Source organism: Peromyscus eremicus, chromosome 19 (assembly GCF_949786415.1).
Source record: "Peromyscus eremicus chromosome 19, PerEre_H2_v1, whole genome shotgun sequence".
In the NCBI taxonomy this organism is placed as follows: Eukaryota; Metazoa; Chordata; class Mammalia; order Rodentia; family Cricetidae; genus Peromyscus; species Peromyscus eremicus.
Window position 1 is genome coordinate 35,726,334 of NC_081435.1, and position 19,197 is coordinate 35,745,530.

Here is a 19,197-nt window from a genome sequence, read left to right on the forward strand (position 1 = left end):
CAGTTTTCATAAGGGCTTCGCAATCTTGGAGGAGAAACAGTCATTTATGATGCTGCTGGAACACTGCAAAGAATGAGGAAATGACACCAAGTTCCCACTTTGAAGAAGAGGTGTTAGTCTAGAGAAGGTTCTCAAGAACTTAGTAGCTTGTCTTGGGACAGGAGAAAGCACAGAGATTTGTACCTTTCCAGGAAGAGGGTGACTTGAAAATGTTAGGGTAGAGTAAAGCAGACTATCAAGTTAATGCTGATTCCGGGTTGACATCTCCACATGTGTGGTCTCCAGATTGCTCATTCACGCTTGCTTCTTCCTTGGTTTCGCCTGGATGTATTGATGGCATGTGAACTAGAGTTCAGGCTCCTATAGCACAATCTAGATCATTGGTTCTCAACCTTCCTGATGCTGCGACCCTTTAATACAGTTCCTCATGTGTGGTGACCCCCAGAATCATAAAATTATTTTCATTGCTGCTTCATAACTGTAATTCTGCTGCTGTTATGCATCGTAACGTAAATATCTGATATGCAGGATATCTGATATGTGACCCCTGTGAAAGGGTCGTGACCCACAGGTTGGAAACCACTGGTCTGTGCTGATGAACTGGCAAGAAAGGCCTCATCAGGAAACAGTCTCAGCTGCTTTGGTCGTCACCCAATTTGGCTAACCACCCTTCTCTACGTGGATAGTAGAGACACTGTAGTTACAATGACTTCCAGCTAGGGACAGGAGTGTGGGACAGCCTTCCTGCTTATTTCCCTTCTCCCTGAAGTGAACCCTAGAACACCTGCCTACTTTAGCCTTGTTTTGATGGGGGCACAGGCTACAACAGGAACACTCGTGGGTAGCTTTCTGATATTAAAGCCAAACAACAATGAGTATCCTGTTTGACTGCACTTCAGGCAGGCTAGAGAGCTCTCGACAGGGCGGACCATCTATCGACTTTCCTCTTTTACACTCAGTGAATGAGTTTTTGAGCTCTTTCCTACAAGTCCTGTATCTCCCGCCTGGCCAGGTAGCATCGCCAACTTTATCTAACAAGGTTTCTTTGGGACACTAGCAAGCCGGATGCTATCACTGCTCCACTTCAGATTTTGTGTCTGATCTCAGGTTCGCCGCTTAGCTCTCTTTCAATCAAGTTAGGATAATGACATGCATTGTCTTTGCTGGAGGTAAGTCACATCCTGTCAGGAAAGACTGAATAAGTTACTTTCAAAATACGACGAACAATCTGAGCAAGGAAAGTACGAACCCAGTGTTCAGCTGTGCAGATTCCTTTCAGGTTAAAACAGAAACCCACAGCCCTCTCCTCTGAAACGATAACATCTGATTACTTAGTTTTCAAGCCACAATTTAAAATTCTAATCCTATTTTAAGAAAAATCAGTAAGTTTGGCAGCAAGGAGATTTCTTTTTTCCCACCCGGAATCATTATTTTGCATACAGCCCTTCACGCTCCCACTTCACATTCTCCTTGGAATACAAATACAAATATAAATGGTCAGACTGTTCATGGGTTTTGAGCAAGTTCATTTGGCTCTTAACCACCTTTCAAAGGGGAAATTTGTTTTGTTTTGTTTAAAAATATGCTTGACATGTTCTCTGGAGCATTTAGAAAAGATCATTTGAGCAGAATTCAGTATATTTGTAAGACTTTTAAAAATTAAATATCACAGCGATGAAAAGGAAGACCACAGAAGGCAAGTACTGTTTGCATTCAAAGGACGTTCCTGACGCTGCCAATTTTTGTTCCAGAGGTTAATAGCCTTCTGTTTCAAAACAGGAAGGGGGCTGAATCATAGGGAGTCACCTACACACGGGCTTTGCTCGATAATTGTCCAACACAGTTCAGAGAGCTCAATAAGCCCTCCTCCCTGGTCTCTGAAGTTCATACTGAGATTTTCAGATTTTTTTTTAATATGTGGTTTACCTGTTTAAGCACTTGGCCAAGAGGTTTTTTTTTTTTTTAAATATCTTTCTTAACAGTTACATCTTATGCTTTAATTATTCTCATTTTTTGATCTAACTCTAGATCTTGAAGTAAAGAGTCTTCTTTTGATGTGGCTACCTGCTTTTAAAAAAAAAAAAAGCTTTTCAACTCATAGACATCAAAATCTATTCGTTCATGAACGAAAAGAAGTGTTGACTGACTTACAGGCTTTGTTTTCCTCGGAAGCTGGTTGGTAACTGTTTGAAAATGTCAGGAGTATCTCCTGTCTTCCTTGTGGAAAAGGGTTGACAAAGGCTCAAAGTTCCCCCCGGGGACACCCATAGGGCCACAGCCCAGGCACCATTCTCCATATCCTTCACCAGGACATTACATAGGGTGGACTTGGCTCTTTAGAAACTCTGTGGGGGCTGAGGACGAGGAGAGGGGGGGCCAGGGATGGAAGAGGGATCCATGTGGTTCTTTAGAATATTGTTTCCATAACTGTTACGCAAGTGGTAAATAAGAGTTTAACAGAGAGATCTCCTATGGGCCTCCTGTATTTGAGGAGAGTGAAGGACACAGCAGAATTGGCCCCGCCCCTTTTTTCTTTCATTGTTTGGAGTTAACCACGGTGGTAGTGGAGACATATACTTCAGTACTGCGGGTTTATATAGTGGATGATTGGGTGGATGTAACTGAAATGTGAGTAAACAGATTGTTCCAGAGAAGGAGGAACTGTCCCATGAACAGGAAGGACAGAGCTACTCTGGGATCACAATAAACAGGCAGAGAGGTGGGGAGGGGAGCGAACGAGAGAGGGAGGGAGGGAGGGAGGGAGGGAGAGTCTAAGGAATTAACTCAGTGTCCTGAGAGGAGAACAAACGGGACAGTTTCTGTTTTCTCCTGAGATGAAACATCTGAAAACCCAGCAAGTCATGAGATGTCGCCAAGGCTAAGACAGTAATAATATCGCAGCAACAGTCACCTGGGGGCTTACTGCATTCCAGACACTGCTCTGAATGCCTTGTGTACATAAACTCATTTCATCTTCACGATGACCCTATAAAGACAGAGCAATCTCGACTCCCACTTTATAGACACGGAGACGCAGATCCAGAGGGGTAATGAGCCCCATGGGTAGTAAGCGGTGGAACAGCATTGATGCCGGAAACAGCCTAAGGCTAGGCTCTCACTCAGTGACTGAACGTTGAATCGTAAAGAAAAGTGAAGTGAACACTCAGTGGAAATTAAAATGCTCTGCCTAAGGTTTGAATGGCCCGGGCTCCAGTGGAGGAGGAGAGCCACATGTGAGCAGAGCTGGAGGAGCCAACGGGACAATAGAAGAGACTTAGGGCCAGAACCATCGACAAGTCATGATCACCACCACATGAATTTGGACCCTCTAAGGATGAGAGATGGACCATAGGAATTTAGTAAAAGTAGTGCCTGCTGGATTGACTCCAGTTCATCCCCAGGACAGCTCCATTGAATGACTGGGAAGTGTGTACTCAGCTGTTGGATGGGAATCTCCCAGGGGCTGCAGACAGACCCAGGAGATGAGCATGGGGGCTGACACAGGTGAGGGGTACCAGAGGGTAGAAAGACGTGCCCACTTGATCTCTGATCTGAGAGAGAAACCCAATAGTGACATCATGGCCAGAAAAGCTGCAGTTCAGAACAGTCTCCATCATGACCACCGGAAGGGGTTATCTAATTGTTAATATTGGTTGTCACCTTGACAGAATTTAGACTCTCCTAGAAAAAAAAAAAAAGCCTCTTGTCCTGTCAGTGAGGATATTTCTGGAAGGGCTGGGGTCCTGAACTGAATGAAAAGGATGAAAGCAAATGCCATCATTCATTCATTCATTCATCTCCATGGACATGTCTTCCCTGCCATGATGAATCTTAGCCCTTTCAACAGCAAGCCAGAGCAAACCGGTCTTTTCTCCACAAATTGCTTTGGGTCAGATATTTGGTCTTAGAAACTAGAAACTAGTACAGGTTATAATCTGCATTAATTAATACTAATCATTACTGGTTTTTTTTGTTTTTTGTTTTTGTTTTTGTTTTACCTCTTCCTCCTAGACACTGGGCTTGGAGAGGCTTGTCAACTGGTTCCCAGCTCTACAGCTGGCAGATGACAGAGCCAGGATGAATGATGCATGGCTGTGCCTATAATCCCACTGGTTCATCCACAGATACCACACACATCAGTCCCCGGCTGCTCTGCTTTGGGTCCAGTTCTACAGCATCTTTTGTAATTATGCTTGGGAGCATTTCAATGTCCACACTTGTGTTAAATTTATTTTAGGTTTCACTAATGAACCTGGGTGTGATTAAAATTATCAGGACTTTTAGGAGGGTGGTAAACATGACTCATTTCTCACTTCTCTGCACAGTGGTAGAAGTGATACTTGGGGACTTTTGAGTGAAGTCATAGGTGTAAAAAATCAGAGCTGCTGGCTCACAACCAATGAACCTCATCATACCCACCCTGAACCAGCAAGTCCATAGCCCACCCCTACTCCCAGAGGAGACTCGGGGGCCTAGTAAACTTGTTTTCACTGACACTGTGTGCTCTAGCTGAAGGGTAAAGAATGTTAGGATCTTTGGGACACAATAAAAGCAACAGCTCATTCTACTAAGTAGTTTTTCATGCCTAGTACTTGACATGAACTATCCATTGAACTGGTATGCCAAGCTTATGTTATAGGGCCTTTGTCTAATCCATTCAAAAGACAAGAAAGCTAATGCTTTGAGATGAGTTCACTTATCCAGCATAAAAGGATGATTGCTTAGAAATACTTTTTTTTTTTTTTTTTTACTTTGATTACATTGCATTACATGCATCTGTCCCAGTGGATTGAGTTGGAATCAGACCTGCTGTCTGTGGTCTGTCCCCTTTCTCCAGCCTTTGAACCTTGATCTCTGGGGCCGTGGGAGTGGCGGTGACAAGGTGGCTCATGCAGCCTCAGGAGGAAGGAAGCACCTCGTCATTTCCCCAAGTTGAGCCTCCCACTTCCTCACTTCCAAATGAAGTTGGAAGATCTCCGGGATTTGAACGAGGACTAAGGATCCTGGGATCTGAGCTACAGAGGAGACTTTCTAGGCTATGTGATTTGAAGTCTAGTCAGTGGGTTCCCACCGGGAATGAAATATGTTTTTAAATGCTGCGATCTAGGTAATTGGGTGGAAACTTCAGGATCTTTCTGTATTGGGAAAGGTCTTTGTAGATTGGAACTAGACAAGCAGGAATATTAAGCCAGATGGAATTATCCTCTGGGGGCAAAACTGTAGCACAGAGTATGGGATTCATTCAAAAATACGTGCCTCTGCAGCTTGCCTGGAGTCAGGGAGGCAGTCTCCTCTCCAAATGGTGGGGGAGAGAATACTGAAAGATAGATGTTCCTTGGAGATAAATATTTTAATATGCTGTGATTTTCATTTTATTCATTTCACAGCTGAGGTCAACGAGACTTGGGACTTGCCCAAAGTCAGTTCTTGGAAGACAAGATGGGATGTGACTCTAGGTTTCTTCATTCCCTCCTCCCAATCTCTAGTTGCTTACACCCAGAAGTTCAAGCATGGCTTTGAGCGCTTGAGATTTGGTGTCTAGTTCATGTGCAGTTGAGACAACATTTCCTATGATCTTCCTTCTCAGGAGAGAAATTGCCACATGGTCTGAAGGGTCTCATGGGTGAACCAGCTTCCATGAGAACAAAACAAATCTCTCTCATTTCAAATCTTTTGAAAATATCTGTGGCCACAGCCGTGCCTTGGAGAGCAGAGTTTAATGAGTATAACAAAGATTTTCACATCATCCAAGATGCTGTCCTTCCTCCAGGTTCAGGAGATCTCTACAGGCAACTTATGGGACATAACCTACTTTGACACTAAAACAAATTGTCACTTGGTCTTTATGCTTTCAAAAGTAAGTGGAGCAACTGGTTAATTGAGGAGTTTGGATTGCTGAATTCTGAATAGGTGAGAGTTCTTTTTCACATTCTATAGATTGTTCTGTTTTTGTCCTACCAGCCACATGACATAAGTTGGGAACAATATTTAATGTCATAGAAACTTCTTAGTATTTATAAACAAAAAACAAAAAACATTGTGTACTCCCCGGGACTTAGAGCATGTCCATTGAAAATCAAACAGGCAAAAGATAATCAAACAAACCTCTAAATGGCTGTCACTTGGCCTAGAGTATGAACTTACCAATCCTTTCAGCTCCATTGGGTTCAGAGGGGCAGAACATGGATCTGACCTCCAGTCTAGGTCTATTGCAGTACCAACAGGGCGAGCTGGTTGGTGCTTGGCACTCTTTCAGGTTCTCACATTATCAACTGGACAGCTGTTGTGGGGGGAGGAATCAGACACCTGTCTTCCCCTCTGAGGCAACTGGGTTTCTCAATCCGCACAAACAGTGCTGGCTGGGCTGCCTGGCTCATCATTTTCTGAAGCTAGTGATTACTTCATAGGTCAGGGTTTTCGTCTCCCTTCCTTTAATCAAGCAGAACAGCCGCAGTGGAGTGTGTTCCTAATACAATCACTGTTCTCGTGGGGCCTCGGGAAACAGCTCTCTTCACAGGGTCACTTTTTTCCAGGCTTGTTTTTAGACAAGAAACCAAGACCTCTTCCAGCTAAGTTACATACAGGGGAAATGATGAGGTTTATGATGGAGCAATGAGGAAGGCCATAAAGTTCCTGGGAGTTCCAGGACAGACAGCACTGTGCAGCCAGGTCATCTCCAACTGGACCAGAAGGACTCAAGGCGGCGGCCTTGAGTGGGAGCTGTTAGCAACCATTTGCCAGAGATGTTGGCGGGCCTGAGGCACATGCACCACCTCTGAGATGAAACGCCTACCTTGTCTGCCATTGATTGTCTCTTTCACTACCAAAGCCAGCGATTTCTCAGGCTGGCCCACTGCCCCAGTTAGTTCTTAGATTCCCAGTTTACTTCGTGACCATTCATAAATAATTTCACCTGCCAATAATAAATTTGTTTATTCATGATTGGGGAGAGAACTGGACCAACTGATGGTTCTCTGTTCTCTCTTCTTCTCCTCTGGCAAGATGTCTCAGTGGGTAAAGGTGATGGACACCAAGCCTGATGACAGCCTGAGCCAGACCCCTGCCTCCCTTCTGCATGGTGGGAGGAGGGAACCAATTACCAAAAGTTGTTCTGTGATCTCCATGTGAGTGCATGTACACATGCGTGTGAGCACACATGCACATGCAAACACACATACTATGTGCAAAATCTGTGTGTGTGTGTGTGTGTGTGTGTGTGTGTGAGAGAGAGAGAGAGAGAGAGAGAGAGAGAGAGAGAGAGAGAGAGAAGAAAGTTATCAGTTGGGTTAGACTTACAATCCTTGGTCCAATCAGCTGTGTGGGAGGAATGTAAAATGGGTTCAAGTTAGACTGTTTAACCACAAGAGCTTCCCTAGGCCAGCTTCCTTTTGAAGGAAGTATGATCTGCCCAGGCATCAACCAGCTAGCAACACATCAGCACATACGGATGCTTTGAGTCTTCTTAGAGGGCGCTTAAGCTGCCACTTCCTCGGAAGCCCTGGTTCTCTATGAGACTGGGAAGTTATGGGAGACAGTAACCATGTACCCTTGACTCGAACAGTGTGTGCTGATTCCCTCCCTTGCTGCTGTGACCAAGGTCCTGACGAGAAGCAACTTAAGGGAGAAAGGGTTTAGTCTGGCTCTTGGTTTGAAGGGTCACAGTCCGCCGTGATAAGGAAGGCATGACAGTGGGTGGCCCCATAACAGCTGGAGATGTCAGCTGTATCTCAGCAGACCAGGAGACAGAAACAGGGCAGGAGGTAGGCCAGGCATTTACCTCAAGACCCCAGCAATGCACTTCCTCTACTAGAAGACCCCCCAAAGGTTCCACCGTCTCTCAAAACAGTACCACCAGGTGAGGACCAGGTGGTCCAACGTGTGAACCTATGGGGCCCAATTGACATTTATAACTCAGTCCAGTGTTTAGTTTTCAATTCAAAACCATGGATAACCCGGCTACTTCAACATTAAATGAAAGAGGAAAGACTCACTGTTTTCTGGCCTGCTCTGCAGCAAACCATGCTCTAGGGAGCAAAGCAATGTACCTCATCCCATGCTGGGTTCATATGCATGCACACACTGGGGAGCCCAGAGAAGATGTGAAACTGCCCTGGATGGGCACTCTTCTGATATTTCTTTCTTTCTTTTTTTGTTTTTTTGCTTTTTTTGTTTTTTTGTGGGTTTTTTTTGTAAGCTTAAAACCAAAGACCAGGCTGTGCAGAAGTTCATGCTTCTTCAACAGAAATGCCAACAGAGGCACTATTGTTCCCCTCAGGTGACAAATGCCACGGGCCCTGGCCAGCCAAGCTCTCCTGAAACACAACTGTGTCTGCAGCACCAGTGAGAAGGATGCTTTGTTTTAATTGTCATGCTTGGTTTTTTTTTTTTGGAAGGATGCTTCTTAACACTGCATTTTCTGGGTGACCTTTCCAGAACTGCCTGCATGTGTGCCTGCAGACAGTCATGGGGTGGCTTCGGAAAGGTTATCTCGGCTACACTGCCTTCTTCACAGGAGCTGCCAGGATCCCAGGGGTGAAGTAACACTAAGAGCAAAGTCATCAAATCCACACCCTGCATCAGGGTCCCTACCCACAGATGCCCTCTTCCATTTCCTTTGGTCCCTCCATGTTACCACGGCCCAGAATGACCCCGCTGACTGAAGTGCCACCCTGGAGCTTCCCCCATTACCCACTTCGTCATAACAGGCCCCCTTTGAGCAGAAGCAGCCCTGAGATATGCCACTCCTTTGAATAACCATGGCTATGTTAATGGGGCTATGAGCATCTATCTACCCAAGGGGCAGTGCATCAATGATTTAACCTTTCAAAAACACCTGTTATTATTACTATTTTTTTAAACGAAGCAGTGTGGAAACTAGGTCAGAATTAATGTATTCTTCATCACCACAGAGCAGTCTGATGTCCCTTTATCTCCAATCTCACCCTGGCAATGGGAGAAGTGGGTTTTAAAGGGGCAGTACCCAGATTCAGGTTGCTAAGAGAAAAGCCCTGGTGTGATTGATGTGTGAGGGGTAGATTTCCTGCCCCCTCTGGTCACTCCCAGTGTAGTTTCCTTCTGTGTGAAGTACTTGGGGTGTAGCTTTAGAGGTCACGTGGGTGAGCTGGGGTGAGCAGGAAGCTGCAGCATTCCACAGCCGTGGGCTGTGTGAGGTGTGAGGGATGGCAGGAGAGGTGTGAAGTTGTACTGACTCATGTCAGCTGTTGACTTGGGATTCACAACAAACAGCTGCATCAACAAACAGCTTTGGGGACTTGGGGAAGCAGGTGGTGGTGACATGGGGGATAGAGCCTGCCCCAGCCTGCCTCCATTAGCTGTAATTATGCTTACGACTTCAGCTCTGGGCAGCTGAAGATCCATCAAGGCCCACCAGGACTACGAGGGACCCTCAGTTTTAGATGGTGGCCAGTCAGCTGTAAAAATGGGCCACAGTTGGTCGCAACAGAAGGAGCCTGAAGCCTGAAGCAATTTTTCTCTGAAATCAGCTTCTAAATTGCAGGGAGTCCAAGTAAATTGACACATTTACTAGCTTGAGCTCCTTTCTTGTCCCTGCTTCACTGCCTCGGCCAGGCCTCTCCTCCCTGGAAAATTCTCAGTGGGTGTGGGTGTGGGTGGGGTGGGGTGGGCAGGATGAACCTCTCTTCTGTCTGCCCGCCCGCCTCCATAGGCACTCAGGTGACGATTTCTGCTTGCATGCACATTTTCATTTCCAACATTTATGAGAGCATTTGAACTATACGGTGGAAATATTTTTCCATAACAGAAAACTAACCCACAAGGGGAAACCCCTGTTTAAAAAATAAAAATTAAGAAGCCAAGTGATAGCAAGTACAGTGTCGGGTCAAGGATGCGGGCTCTCTTTGCAGTCCACACTTCCGGGTAGGGAAAGCCGTGTTCTTAGCTGGCAGGTTTCTCTTATAACTTAGCTGGTTAAAAGTCTCAGGGTTTCCTTCACTAATCAGAAGAGGTCCCCATGAGTTTAGCATTTGATTAGCTGCATAGGTTGTAGAGCAACGCCTTCCTCGGTAGGATTCAGTGGTCCAGGCCTGACGAGGCAGTTTTAAGCAACTAGGAGGAATGGAAATAGATGAGGTTTTGGGATGGAGCTGCAGAAAGAAGCCTGTACGGAGCTACAGGGACAGGTATGGATTCAGGCTGATAGAAGTGTCAACTCCAGCCGAGCCACTTTGGATGAAAAACTCGTCTTTCGCACTTTGGAGTCTTTATTCATAATGGGAATAAGAACTATCTAATGGTCAGTCTGAGATGATAGATATAAAAGCACCATGCTGGGAGCGTCCAAGCAGTATCATCGAAGATGTGAACGCCAACATTGGGCTGTTACCCTCTGCACTTTCCCACAGCCAGTCAGGTTCCAGAAGGCCTGTTGAGCTCTGACTTCTGTGTGTGGCTGTCTTCCTCCCTCTTCCTCACTGTCCTCTTCAGGCAGTCTCCACAGTCTCCACCTCCGGGAAGTTTGTATGAGGTCCCTCGGGGGAGTCTCCTCTTCTCTAGAATGCCCAGAAGCGGTAGGGTTTGTGCATATGGCTGCAACTGGAGGAACGGCCTGTTTGAGGCCGAAGATACAAAAGTTGCCATCACGAGGGGAGAGATAGATGGGAGGCAGCTTCCTTTCAGCTCAGTGGATAATATTGCCTGGCTTCTTCTGAAAACTCTGGGTGGGCAGAAAGGGATACCAGGGCATTCCGTGTCCCAGGTTGGGGGAGGTCTTTACTTCAAAAGGTTAGCAGGGTCCCTGGTCTTTGAAGGAGGAGGCCCAGCCTGAACCTAGAGGCCTCTGCACTGGTGGTCCCTTGACAAGATGCACCAGAGAGGTTAGCAGAGTGGTTAGCCCAGGGGCAAGGCCTCACAGCCATCACTGAGCAACAAGGCTTGTGTGGATCTGAGGAAAAACATACAGAATTGAAGGAAAATGTGTGACAACGTACATACTCGTGTGAGGAAAACACGGGGATATGGGGAAGGGACGTTGGAAACAGCGAACCTCCCAAGGCATGCTTGCACAGAGTGATAAAACACAGACTTCAGGGTCTGTCACCATTCAAAGTGCCATCATTTCATCACCCTTCCCACGCAATGCTAAGCTATTCTGAGTTCCGCTATTGCTTAGCTCTCCCACCTCAGTATGCCCAAGATGTCTGACAAATGAACGTGCAAAAAAAAAAAAAATGCTTTCTTTTCGCCCGGCATGGATGGAGAATTTATTATGGGATGTGCGACTAACTTGGCGCGGGCCGCTGTTTTCTTCGTCATGCCCTGTGCGGGCTGCAATACGTTTTGGCTGAGAGCAGAAGCCCAATTAATTTGCCTGATATGGTCTCGTGCCCAAGAATGGAAGTCTTGTTGCTCTTTGCTGGTTTGATCCCTTTGCTTAGCCACCAACCCCAGCAGAACAGAGACGCGTGCCAGCTGCCCTTCTGCAAGGACAGCACCCTCCCCTCTGGCTGACACACAGCTGACACACACTGTGCCAGAGATTTCTATGTTTTGCTTTGTCTAGCTTCCTTTGTTAAAACACGAAAACAAAACAAAACCCTTTGAACTCCCTTGAGGACAAGGAAGGGGAAGCCGGAGGAAGTGGAAGCATTTGGTGATGCTACTTACTACCATCCGTCCCCCTGTTAGAGAGTGAAGCCAAGGAAGAACCCAAAACCTGTGTGATCCAGTGGCCTGTCCTGCATGGCCTGGGGTGTGGGAGCCCATTTTCAGGTTCCTAGTAGCTTCACCCAGCAGGTCTGCATAGAGAGGATGATTAGGATCTCGGGCCTGAGTGCAGGTGTCTGAGATGGTCTGCACTTGGCTGTGCTGGGGGAGGGGAGGGGAGGTCTTTTGCTCCACCCCTTGGTGTTTCTATAAATACCCTGGGGCAGAGACAGTCAGGGCCCGTTGGAATAGGTTCCATGTCCTCTCGTGGCTGTTCTGTATTTTCTATCTGTTTATCTCCATACTTTAAATCCTTCTATCTAATATTTCCTGCTACTCCCACTCAAGAAAACTCTGGGAAACTGTGGGGTTGGTGGGTAGCCACCATGCACTGGGGCAATGGGGGAATAAAGAAAGGAGAGACACACAGACTCGTGTGCAGAAAAGTCAGGATCGGGTAGGCGGTGCCGGCCCTGATGGAACTGCAACCCAGAACCTCAGCAAGTTTATCCTGAACAGCACAGTGGGAGGGGTTTGCTCATCCGGGTAGAAGGTCTTTGCACATCAGCAGTTTCAGGCTGGAAGCCTCAGGGAGGAGGAAGCTGCAGTTGCCGTTTTTTGCACACACTAGTCAATGGTTTGACATTGGTATTTGCACACACTTGTCAATCCTTTAACACTTGTACTTGCACACGCTGTCCATGTTCTCACTTGGACCGAGGGAAGCCTTTGCCAATTCGGAACCTGATCTGTATGGGGAGGGCTTTGTCAACCCAATCTAGGTCTGAGGCACTGGGTCCTTGGCATGGCTGTGCCCAGGTCAACAATACACATTCACTCAGGACTTCATCTCCTCTTGACACACTTACTCTTGGTTTCTTCTGCTCCCCACAAACCAGGAGACTGATGACCATCCCATAGATTAGACTGTACTTCTTCCCTCATCTGCTTCAGACCAGACCTTCCCAGCTTCACACCCACTGAGATCTCCAGCACTTTCTCCATCTTCCCACAACTGACACAGCCAGAGTGGCAGGCGAGGCCTGGACGGGCCAATCACTGCATTCCACTTCTATCAACATTGTCCAGACTTGCCAATGACTAGCTCTCCTGTGTGTAAATCATTCTGCCAGAAAACCTGGGTCTGGGACAGTCCTAAATAGTCCATCCGAGCCACATTATTTTACAGATGGTCCTTTCAGCGATGTGATATGCTGTTAAACTTAAGGAAGCTTCTAGCTATCTCCAGCAGGGCATGCCCAGGGACTAGAGAAAGAGGACAGAGTCACTGACTGGTCACTGGTCAGCTGGAGGAGCTGTCTAAGTCAAGTTATTTCTATTTGGAACTTGATGGCACCTCACCTTAAAAATTGAACTGAAATCCCAGCACTCTAGAGGATGGGGCAGGAGGATTGTCATGAGTTTAAGAACTGCCTAGTTATATAGCCAGCAGCAAGACAGCCAGGGCTACATGCACGACCTTGTCTCAAGAAACAAAAGCAACCCGAAATGGAACCGAGCCTGCTTAGGGCATGAGCTTATTAAAAATTATGTTCTAGTTTGAAAGCCACGGCAGAGGAGTGACCCCCCCCCCCCGCTTTGACACCCATTGCTAAGTGTTCACAGCCCTGTCACTTTTCCTAGCACCCCAACATACGCTCTGACATTCTGCCAATTGTACGCTCCTGTGTGACTGAATCATACCTTAAAACGCTCGGAGTATAAAACACACACTCTCCTCTTCTACCACACCAGACTCTCCCGGAACTATCTTGTGGGACAGTTTACTCTTCCTCTACAAGGCCCCTGCTGCCTGTCACTGCTAGGACCACAGCTGCCACCTGGAAAGCTCATCCGCCAGTCCCAGCATTTCAAACCCACCGAGTATTAAGGTTGAGCACAAATGCCACCTCTTTCCTGAGCCGTGGCTGAGATTCCAATCCCTCTGCCTCCTGAGTAATCTCCATCACCTCTATATTCCCATAGTTATTTAGTTTAGATGGTTTTAAGGACCCCATTCACTATTTCTGCAACACACAGTGGTTGTTAAACTCCGCGGTATAGCAGTTAAGTATGTAGGTGCTGAAGTCAGGTTTTCTGGGTACAAACGCTGGCTTGGGCATTTGCCTTTAGGTAAGTTACTTAGCCTCTTTATATATCAGTCCTTTCAACTGTAGGATGAGCACAACAGAAACTACCACATTGGACTATCACACAAAGCAAGTAGGCCAGACCCAGGGAGAACTGACCGGCAGTGCTCAATAAGGTTATTTATTATCGTTGCTACTGCTGTGACTTTCCATCTTGTATATTTTTCCACTCTAGCACACAGAGCCTTGCACACTGATATATGTTTGTATAAGAAAGAAATAGAATAAATAAGACTTCTTTTCTTTGTGAATTGACCCAGTTACATCCCATTAGTAATTTTGGGGGGTTGCAGGATGTTGTACAAGGCTGATTTAGAGTTCATGTACACTTTGAGTGTATTTTCTTTCTTCAATGTAATATACAAGGTGATGAGTCTTTCTGTGAATCAGGTTCATTGTGCACTATTTTCCAACTGAGTCTACTGAGGCAGAACACACACACACACACACACACACACACACACACACACACACACACATACACACACACACACAATTTCATGAAGTAGATTTCTGAGAGACAGGCAACAAGAAACAACAGATGCTCAGGACTCAGTTTAAGTCAGGCCCCCAAGGCTAACTTTTCATAAACCACTTGCGATGCAGTGGAGAGTCTCAGGAGAGCACTCTGCCCTGGGTTTAATACCCTGCAGCAACATGACAGGCTAGGATAATATGTTACGATTCATCTGGGCTGCTCCAGCTAGCACACACTCATCTCAAGATGCTGCCCTCAGAGTACCTTAGACCGTTTTCTTAGGAATTGTGAGCGAGAAGGAAGGAAGAACTGGTCCAGGGTAACCAGGAAAACTTCACACATTTTCCTCCTCAGAGTGTCACCCCATGCTGTCATTGACCAGGGGGCAATATTGAGACTGTGTGGCATTGTCTAGAGATGGGATAAAGCTAGCCTTAGACTTCTAAGAGTCTGTAACCCAGAGAAAATCCTTTAGCCAGTAATAATAACAATAAGTAACCAGTAAACCACTTGTTGACCTAGGCCTCTCTTGGAGGACTTTGCATCTGGCAATATTGTTTGGCCCATTAGATAGAGCCTTGGCAGCTAGGCCGGGGTGGGCTATGGAGGGAGAAGTTTAAGATTCAGAATTCCCTAGATGTAGAAAAGACTAACGGAAGACAATGGTCAAACACACTTTCTAACCCTTAACATCTGGGAGGAGAACTTCACACAAGTCCCCACACAGTCCTTTGTGTGTGTACATGTCACTGGGGATGGAGCCTAGGGCCTGTGTGCTGAGTGAGCACTCCGTCATCAAGCCATGCCCCCCTTGATGTTTTCATAGATTATAATATAATTGCATCATTTCCCTCTTCCCTTTCCTCCGTCCAAATCCTCCCATATTCTCTACCATTCTCTTTCAAATCCATGGCCTCGTATATATCATATATCAACAAAGCAAAATATATTATATTTATATTACACATAATTATATGAATATAAATATATAAGATATATATATTCTTAAGCACATAAAATACGTAAATCCAACCCACTCAGTCTGTATAATGTTCTCATATCCTGTAACTGTATGTACATGTTTTCAGGGTTAACTATTTGGTGTTAGATAACCAATTGGTGTACTCTTCCCTGGGAAACATGATTTCCTTGCCTGTAGTTCTTTTTCGAGTTGAGGCCTCATGGGCTTTCCCCATCCACTTCATCATGTCTGTTGGTATCAGCCTTGTTCAGCTTGTGCTTAGGCAGTCACGTTGGTGAGATTTTATGGGTGTAGCTTCTGGCATTTATGTCTAGGAGATACAACCTTATAGGTCTCCTATGATACAAGGGCTGGCCTCGAACTTGCCATCCATCTGCCTCAGCCTCTCAAAGTATGTTACAGGTATGTCCCATCATTCCTAGACCCCACACAGGTTTTGTTTATTTGTTTGTTTTCTGTTTTTTTTTTTAAGGATCTGGTCATTTCTTCTAATACTTGGGTAGCCTACTGATTTCTGTCACACCTGTCTTTGAAATTGAAGGACAGATGGGAGAAAATGTGTTGAGTGGGAACAGACAGGGCAGGGAAGAATGGCTGAGAGAGCAGGAGCCGGAGAACAAGAGTAAGGACAAGAGTAAGGACGAGAGGGAATAGAGAGAGAGTGGGTACAAGCATGAGAGAGATCTGCTGTTGGAGGGCTGAAGAACAACCATGGGTGGGTGGAGGCGTGGTGGGGAGGGGGGGGCGCGCCAAGGAGAGGAAGGAAACACTTGAATCTTGACATCTGTTTCCACTGTTTGTATCATGAATGAAAAAACCAGTGGGCTGTGGGGGCAGAGGAGGCGCAGTGAGCGAGCCAGGTCCGCGTGGGTAGTGCAAGTGTTGTGGCAGTTGACATACCAAAGCACTCAAGGCTCGTCCTCTATTTCTGTATGAAAAACCTGCATTTTTAACACCGTAGGCAGAGCAAATGGAACCGTGATGCATAGCGCGGTTCGACACTTCCATCACCTTTCTTGAGGGCACGCAGCCTTATTGCGCTTCCAGAAGCTGCAGAGGAGAGAGAAGGGGCCAGGCCCGCTTCATCTCTGGAGTCATGTTTATGGCAGATGTTTGCTTATTTATGTCCGTTCCTTCATTCAACCAAAAACTAGGCTGTGAGCCGGGCTGGGTGGGAGTCCGGGGTTGCTTACAGAATGAAGCCGGAGCACTGTTCTCTCAGGAAGCTGCCTGGGAGATGAAGGAGAGGAAGTCTTGAATAAATTACTAAGTCAGAATCCTGCCCAGCAATAGCTCAGATGTGACCGTAATGCTGCATAAAATTTCGGTGCTTTGTGATTTATTTGACCTTGGTTAACAAGCTTCACAGAGAGGCAGTGGGGGGACTACCCCTCCTACTGTGGTGGAGGCCCCCACCAGGGGATACTAGCAGAGCCCCAAGTGGCAGTGAGCCACCTAGAGGCTTTATTAGGCTGCTTTCAAACTCATGAATACAGCAGATTTCTGTTGAAAGCAAATATGATTACGTTGGCTTAAATAATTTAAGGATCAAATAAAATCTTCATCGAGTTGGTTGTGGTGTTAAGCATAAATGTGTCAGGAGCTAGCAATTAACTGCAGGCCAGATCACAGGGGGAGCTGGACCACGTGGAGAGCAGTGCACCTCCTGGGGTCCTGCCTGCCCATGCCCTGGGAAGAGGGGGCAATGCTATCCCACAGTGTTCAGGGAAAGGTGACTTCCCGTCCTGTGTGGCTGCAGCGTGGGATGATAGGGAAGGAAGCCGATGATGTGGCAGCCTGGGTACTCCATGCAGCGTGGCCTCACTACTCAGGGCCCTTTGTTCCCAGGCCTTAGAAAGCCATGACTAGTTTGTAATCAGCTTGACTGCAAGATTCCAGCGCACAAGTTGGAGGCTCCAGACTGTGGGGAAACCATGTCAAGTTCTATAGGATGCCAAGATGCAGAGCCACCCTGTCTTCCTGATTCAGAGTCACAGACGACAGTCCTCTCTCCGTTAAGTCGATGGCCCTCTCACCCTTCTTCAACACTGTATAAACTATAGATCTAGCATACCCCAGAGAAGAACCCAGAAGTGGGTGTCCACGTTATCTCCGGTTCAACAACCAGTACACAGACACCTCCGGAATTATCAGAGATAGCCACGTAGAGGCAATTTGTTTCTTATTACATGATCTATGAGTGGAGAGTTTGAGTGCCAGTAATGGAAATGTGGCCATGTGTGATCACGTTTTGAAATAATTTAGTCTTAGAAATACAACCCTGTTGCCTGGGCATGTGTTCAGTGGATGTAAAAGGCGTGTCCCTCAAGGCACTGCAGTAGCAAAAGGTTAGAATAAACCCCAATGTCCATCAATAGGGAGATGGCTAAATAAATAATGGTTCACCTGCACAGTGGAATTCTAAGGCGCTCTAAAAACGATGAGGTGAATCTGTATGAATTGACATGGAAACGTCCCTAGGCTGCATCATAAAGTGGGGAAGAAAGTGCTGAAGAGGGCGTGCTGTGTGCTGCTTTCTGTGGCAGTGATGTTCACCTTCCCACGTTACTACCCTCTCAAGACTCTTAAGACGTTTTTCCCCCTAATCCCTACCTTGCCATGAAATTTTAATACCATGAACATCTGTTTGTGTCCTGTATGCATAATGTATATTTGTGATTTATATACAAAAGACTAAGAGTTTTTCACTTTCAAAAACTAGTATTCACCCATCTTGGGAGTGCTAGAAGACCCAGTGAGAACGCTTGTTCAAGAAGTAAAGGAGAAAGCTTATTCCGCAATGAAGGGGAAGGATACATAAGGAATTATTAAAACCATTCTCTCTATGGAAGGGGAGATACGGGGAAGTGAGGGTATAGATGTGGGATGTCTTTACATATTCATTTTAATGTCACTTTTGCCTTTAAATATATTTTTGAATATTTCAGTATTTTTTTATTTCAAATCTGTATGTACATGTATGGGCATGTGACTGCAGGCACCCACAGAGGCCAAAAGAGGGTGTTGGATCCTTGTAGCTGGAGCTACAGGCATTGTGAGCAGCCCAACATAGGTGAACTCCAGTTCTCTGCAAGAACAGCAAGTGATCTTGGCTATTAAGCCATCTCACCAGGCCCGCCATTTTGCCTTTTGAACTAGAACTATTAAATGAAGCCAGGGACATATTTCAGAGAGAGAACACTTGACTAGAATGTGCAAGACCCTGGGTTCCGTCCCCAGAATAATAATTTGTTTTAAAAGGTCTAAGTATATAAGTAGACTTTTTCAAAAATTAAAAAGAAAACCAAAACAGTGTACGTCCAAACAAAACAAACAAGCAAAACCTCCAGCCCATGAAAGCCCTTCCAGCAGCTGAGCATGGCTGTTCCCTGACTCAGAGTCAGGACTGCTGGGAGGGAGGGAGCCCTGACCACACTACACAGAGGACCTCTGTTCCTGGACAGTCTTTTGTCCCCGGGGCTTGTTTTTCAGCACAAAAGATGGGTTGCTTCTGGAAGGGTTAGTTTTGAAGAGCAAAGCTTCTATTTAAAAATCATGAGGGTGTTTCCAAGCATGAGGAAGGGGCTGTAAAGGAGCCTAGAGGAAGCCTGGACATACCTTTTTGAGTGAATTAAATGAGGGAGGAAATTGCTCATGCCTTCTCTTCCTCCTGAAGCTGCAGGCCCTCCTCAGGAGGGACCAGGATGGGACAACAGAGCCCGTCCTAAAGAGGTTAAGGGGCAGGCAGAGATGCTGGGCCCACTCAGACTCTATGACCTAGAGCCCCCATTAGCTTCCTCTAATAGAGTTTTCTCCTTCCTGAGTGAGCACTCCAGGAGAGGAAAAGCCAGGCGTGAGGTTGATTAGTAGACCAGAAACTCCATTGTGAAATTAACAAAAACAAA